Source organism: Tachyglossus aculeatus, chromosome 23 (genome assembly GCF_015852505.1).
Source record: "Tachyglossus aculeatus isolate mTacAcu1 chromosome 23, mTacAcu1.pri, whole genome shotgun sequence".
NCBI lineage: Eukaryota > Metazoa > Chordata > Mammalia > Monotremata > Tachyglossidae > Tachyglossus > Tachyglossus aculeatus.
This window is the reverse complement of record NC_052088.1, coordinates 21845791-21851809: the sequence shown is the minus strand read 5'-3', so window position 1 is coordinate 21851809 and position 6019 is coordinate 21845791. Positions and strand designations below refer to the sequence as shown.

The window sequence follows — 6019 nt, the reverse complement described above, 5'->3', positions numbered from 1 at the left end:
GGGATACAAGGTGATCATGTTGTCCCACGTGGGGCTCACAGTCTTAATCCCCATTTTACAGATGAGGGAACTCAGGCACAGAGAAGTGAAGTGACTTGCCCAAAGTCACACAGCTGACAGTCGGTGGAGCCGGTATTTGAACCCATGACCTCTGACTCCAAAGCCCGGGCTCCTTCCACAGAGCCACGCTGCTTCTCCTATGAAAGTCAGACACAGTCCCTGTCCCACAAGTGGTTCTTGAACTAAGGGAGGGAGAACAGGCATTTTATCTCCATTTTACAGATGAGCAAATGGAGGCAATAAGAAGCTCAATGACTTATCTAAGGACCCAAGGCAATTAAGCGGTGGCCCCAGAATTAGAATTTAGGTCACCTGAGTCGCAGGCCTGTGCTCTTTCCACGAGAACACATCTGCCAGCCATTTCACAGTGGATTCTAGCTGAGCAGGGAGAACCTAAGGCAAGTAAATGGCCATGACACAAGGGAAGTTGGCCAAGGGGAATCTGGAGCAAAAATGCAGTAACAAGCAGAATGGTCTAATGGAGGGAGCCCGGGCTTGGGAGTCAGAAGACTTGGGTTCTAATCCCAGCTCCATTACTTGTCTGCTGTGTGACCTTGGGCAAGTCACTTCACTTCTCCGTGCCTCAGTTAAGTCATCTACAAAATAATAATAATAATAATTATGGTATTTGTTAAGTGCTCCCTATGTGCCAAGAAGTGTACTAAGTGTTGGGTTGGGTACAAGCAAATCGTATTAGACACAGCCCCTTGTGGGGCTCATAGTCTCCATCCCCATTTTACAGATGAGGTAACTGAGGCACAGAGAAGTGAAGTGACTTGCCCAAGGGCACATAACAGACAAGCGGCAGAACTAGGATTAGAACCCATGACCCATGGCTCCCAGGCCCATGCTCTATCCACTATGCCATGCTGCTTCTGGAGACTAAGACTGTGAGCACCATGTGGGACAGGGACTATGTCCATTCTGATTACATTAAATCTACCCCAGCACTCAGTACAGTGCCTGACAAATAAGCATTTAACAAATGCTAATTATTACCATTACATTATTATTATTATTATTATTACAGTCACAGTCACTACAGACCACAGCAGGTGAAAAAAGCTAACATCTTCGTCCTTCCATAGTACTACTGCTAATACTAATTATGGTACTTAAGTGCTTACTATGTGACAGGCACTGTAGTAATAATAACAATTATGGTATTTGATAAGCGCTTACCATGTGCCAATCACTATACTAAGCGCTGGGGTGGATACAAGCAAACCATATTGGACATAGTCCCTGTCCCACATGGGGCTGTCACCCGTCGTCTGGGGACGGGTTTGTTCAGTAATCGGCGAGGTGAGAGAGAGAGAGAGAGAGAGAGAGAGAGAGAGAGAGAGACCGGGGATGGAAAGCCTGAGTTTTATATAAAATTTATTCCACAAGGCGAATTGAATTATTTAGTTGTTTAGGCGCAATGGATTGAGCTTCCCTTTCGGGAGGAATGTAATCAATTAGCAATATTCAAGCTTCCCTAACGGGAGGGACACAATCATATGTTAATCGCCTGTGGGTGAGGCAGCTAGCTCTCACCCACGTGCCCTTCCCACTCGGGAAGAATCCACTTACTTTCCCACATGGGACAAATTCATTACATTCCCCGTGCACGTGGTGGGAGGCTAGCTCTCAAGATGTGCTCTCCCTACATGGGAGGAATCCACTCATGATCCCCATCAGCAGTGGGGCACCTGGGTCCCCCCCAGGAGACATTCACCTGTCCCGCGGCCCTTGCCTCAGTGTGTTGGTTCTGGTGGCAGAACGGGCATCTGGCCTTCTGGGCAGAGAAAGACACGTGGACTGCTGCTGCTGCTGCGTGTCTCGGTGTTCTGCCCTGGAAGGTCAGAGGCGACAGGTATTTCATTCATTCATTCATTCAATCACATTTAATGAGCACTTACTGTGTGCAGAGCACTGTACTAAGCGCTTGGGAAGTACAAGTTGGCAACACATAGAGACAGTCCCTACCCAACAGTGGGCTCACAGTCTTTATCACCTGTGCCCCTAGGCCATTCCAGCTTCTGGCCTCAGTCTATCCAATCTACAGCCCACTGTTGGGTAGGGACTGTCTCTATATATTGCCACCTTGTACTTCCCAAGAGCTTAGTACAGTGCTCTGCACACAGTAAGTGCTCAATAAATATGATTGATTGATTGATTGATCCTCAGTCTATTCTCCCCTCTCCTCTATACCTGACTTGATTGGCACAGGGGTGAGGGACACCTTCTGTATTCCCGGCTTGGGTCGTCAATCTAGCACATTTGGTCATGGGACCGGTATCCCACCCTCACTTCCTAGTTCCGCCTGCTGGCTCAGGTGGTCATGAGATAGCTTTTGACCTTGAGATGGCCAGTACCTCAGGGTCACCTTGCGACAGGGGCTCACAGTCTTAACCCCCATTTTACATATGAGGTAACTAAGGCACAGAGAAATGAAGTGACTTGCCCAAAGTCACACAGCAGACACGTGGCAGAGGCGGGATTAGAACCCATGACCTCTTGACCCCCGGGCCCATGCTCCATCCACTATACCATGCTGCTTCTACTGAAACCATCTTTGCTTTAACAAAAATGAGGTCACGGTAGAAATCAATCAATCAATCAATCGTATTTATTGAGTGCTTACTGTGTGCAGAGCACTGTACTAAGCTCTTGGGAAGTACAAGTTGGCAACATATAAAGATGGTCCCTACCCAACAGTGGGCTCACAGTCTAAAAATGACTAGAAATGACATCAGAAGCCAGGGTCACTAGGGGATAGAGTGGTGGTAGAGGCCCTACTGAGAGCTCACCTCCTCCAGGAGGCCTTCCCAGGCTGAGCCCCTTCCTTCCTCTCCCCCTCGTCCCCCCTCTATCCCCCTCATCTTACCTCCTTCCCTTCCCCACAGCAACTGTATATATGTATATATGTTTGTACATATTTGTTACTCTATTTATTTATTTATTTATTTTACTTGTACATATCTATTCTATTTATTTTATTTTGTTAGTATGTTTCGTTTTGTTCTCTGTCTCCCCTTTTAGACTGTGAGCCCACTGTTGGGTAGGGACTGCCTCTGTATGTTGCCAACTTGTACTTCCCAAGTGCTTAGTACAGTGCTCTGCACACAGTAAGCGCTCAATAAATACGACTGATGATGATGATGATGATGGCAGAGAAGAAATGGGAGAAAGTAATCATGACAGCTGGAGGCAGGGACCTGATGCTAGTTAAGGCAGGCATAGCTGGTTGAGAAGCAGTGTGGCTCAGTGGAAAGAGCCCGGGCTTTGGAGTCAGAGGTCTCTGACCTCTGATTGTCAGCTGATTGCCAGCTATGTGACCTTGGGCAAGTCACTTAACTTCTCTGGGCCTCAGTTACCTCATCTGTAAAATGGGGATTAAGACTGTGAGCCCCCCTGGGACAACCTGATCACCTTGTAACCTCCCCAGTGCTTAGAACAGTGCTTCACACATAGTAAGCACTTAATAAATGCCATCATTATTATTATTCTCTAAAACTCCGTTCTGGAACAGAGGCCAGGGTAAATGTGGATTTCAAATCTTCATGATAGCCTCCTTTCTTCAGGCAGAGAGGTTGGAAAATCAGACTTTTTTCTTTCCCCTCAGAGAGTTGGGAGAATTGAGTCTCTAATGCAATGGGTAAGTTTGAGTAAGTAAAACTATTTTTATGACCAGTACTGATAAATGATTAGTTTGGAAATGATGGTATTCCATGTCTTTTATTTTCAATTTTACAGTTGTGCAGAAAGGAGAATAGAGGAAGAGAAAATATAATAAGGATTCTTTAGAACTCCCCAAGCAGACTACTTTGCTAAAAGCTACTTGTTGCTCAAGATGGCTTTTTCAATTACTGAGCAAATAAAATCGGAATGAACACACTGTGAAATCCACTGATTTACATGTATTACAGATATTATAGATGGCGTATTAGAGGGAAAACACTAAATTAAGGGAAATTTATGTGACATAATGCTACAAAGTGTACCACTCACCTAGCTTTTCTTTCAAATCGAAATAGAAATTGTAATTGTATTTTTAAATGATAATACAGCTACGATTTGTAAAAGATGAATGGAAGGTGAATATGGCTGTCTGAAATACTCATAAATCAATGATTTACACTTCGACTTTTTACGAAGGCGTCGTTCTCTGTCGGGTTTTTCTCGTTCTGAATGAATCGATGGAGGTACACAGACTCAAGCTGGGACGGTGCTCTACAAACACCATCGTCCAAGTTTCCGACCAATTTGGGACCATTTGGGTCCCATTCGTGATACATGGCGCAGGTCCCTCTACTGAAAGAAAATTTCACATATGATGTTCTCTTTGTAGATCTAAGAATCGGGGGGAGGAGAGGGGGTCAGCTGGCACAGCTGAGCAAGATGTCGCATCGGTCAGTCTCTTTCATGTTGGAAAACAAGCATCTGCACTGCTTGGGCGAATGCCAGGTACCGATCTTCCTGCTAGGGAATATACGTGCTCTTCATTAATTTGATCTGGCGGGCGCACATGCAAATGACCAAATTCCCTAATTGTGTGTGGTTGGTTCTTAAATCGGTTGCCAGTGCCGGATCGAGGATGGCAGAGGGCCAGGTTCTCTTCACTCTTTTTTTCCGGGAGGCCCTAATCCCACGGTGTGGTGGACGGTAAACATGTTCGGCAGTTCTACTTATCTTCTTTATGGTTAAAGAAGTTTGTTAGCCTTCATAGTCGAGGTTCTAGGTGCCATTGGGTCCTTATCACCATCCTCACTGATTTAAATCAAGTAAGACCTTATAACAATTTAGATCCAGTGTCTTATTTTGTCAACATAGTCCATTTTTGTTGGACACAATAAGAAAATGGAAAATTAATCAATGACTAAATAGTGGAGAAGCATCTTTTAATTTTTCTTACTGTTGAATCTGAATGAACTGCATTTTCTATGGATATTAACACTGTTTCTTTTCTTAAGATTTATTTCATGACTATCAGTGCCACAAATGAATCTACACAGGGCAACTGAAGATTTTTTTTGTGTATTCTGAATTGCTAGGCAGCAAGATAGCTCACAGAATGGGAAAAGAGATACCCAAACCATCCCCTAAGCCTAGAATCTATAACAATCCACTCAATTCACGAAACTTTCTCCATCCACTAGACTGCAAGCTCATTATGGGTAGGGAATGTGTTTTTTAATTCTGTTGTATTCTCCCAAGTGCGTGTAGTAAGCACTCAATAAACACCACTGATTGATTGATTGATTCACTGGTGATAGTTGTCATTTTTTCTAGAATCATTTCAACATTTATTATTTATTAACGAAAGTCAGTAGGAACTCTGATTATATCCCTTGCACTTTTTAAAGAGTTTTACATGTCGTGTGAATGTTGATATCACTTTTTTTTATAAAGACAATCTGAAAACAAGGTGAAGTTACTCTATTAATGGGTTTTTCATTCATTCATTCAATTGAATTTATTGAGCTCTTTTGTATGCCAAACACCGTGACAAGAGCTTGGGATAGTACAATATAACAATAGACACGTTCCCTGACTACAACGACCTTAAAGTCTAGAGGTTAGTGACAGAGCCTGTAAGAAGTGGCTAAGAACAGGACCAACTCTCAAGAGTTCTGGGTTATATTTATGTTCACTCATTCCTTACTTAAATGCAGTAGGGGCAGGATGCCTCCATCTGCGAGCTAGCATCATAACCGCAACCCCCTTCTGAGGGATAATAATAATAATAATGATTCATTCATTCAATCAATCATATTTATTGAGTGCTTACTGTGTGCAGAGTACTGTACTAAGCGCTTATTAAGCACTTACTATGTGCAAAGCACTTTTCTAAGCCCTGGGGAGGTTACAAGGTGATCAGGTTGTCCCATGGGGGGCTCAAAGTCTTCATCCCCATTTGACAGATGAGGTAACTGAGGCACAGAGAAGAGAAGTGACTTGCCCAAAGTCACAC

The 6019-nt window shown here is 43.9% G+C and overlaps 1 long non-coding RNA gene across 1 annotated transcript in view; it reads left to right on the top strand.

Annotated features, from left to right (window-relative positions):
• The first annotated feature begins 4453 nt into the window (after nt 1-4453).
• LOC119944516 overlaps nt 4454-6019 on the top strand; it is a 37052-nt gene continuing 35486 nt past the window's right edge. Inside the window, exon 1 of the long non-coding RNA XR_005455927.1 lies at nt 4454-4512. This is a non-coding gene — a long non-coding RNA (uncharacterized LOC119944516). The remainder of the gene's footprint in view (nt 4513-6019) is intronic.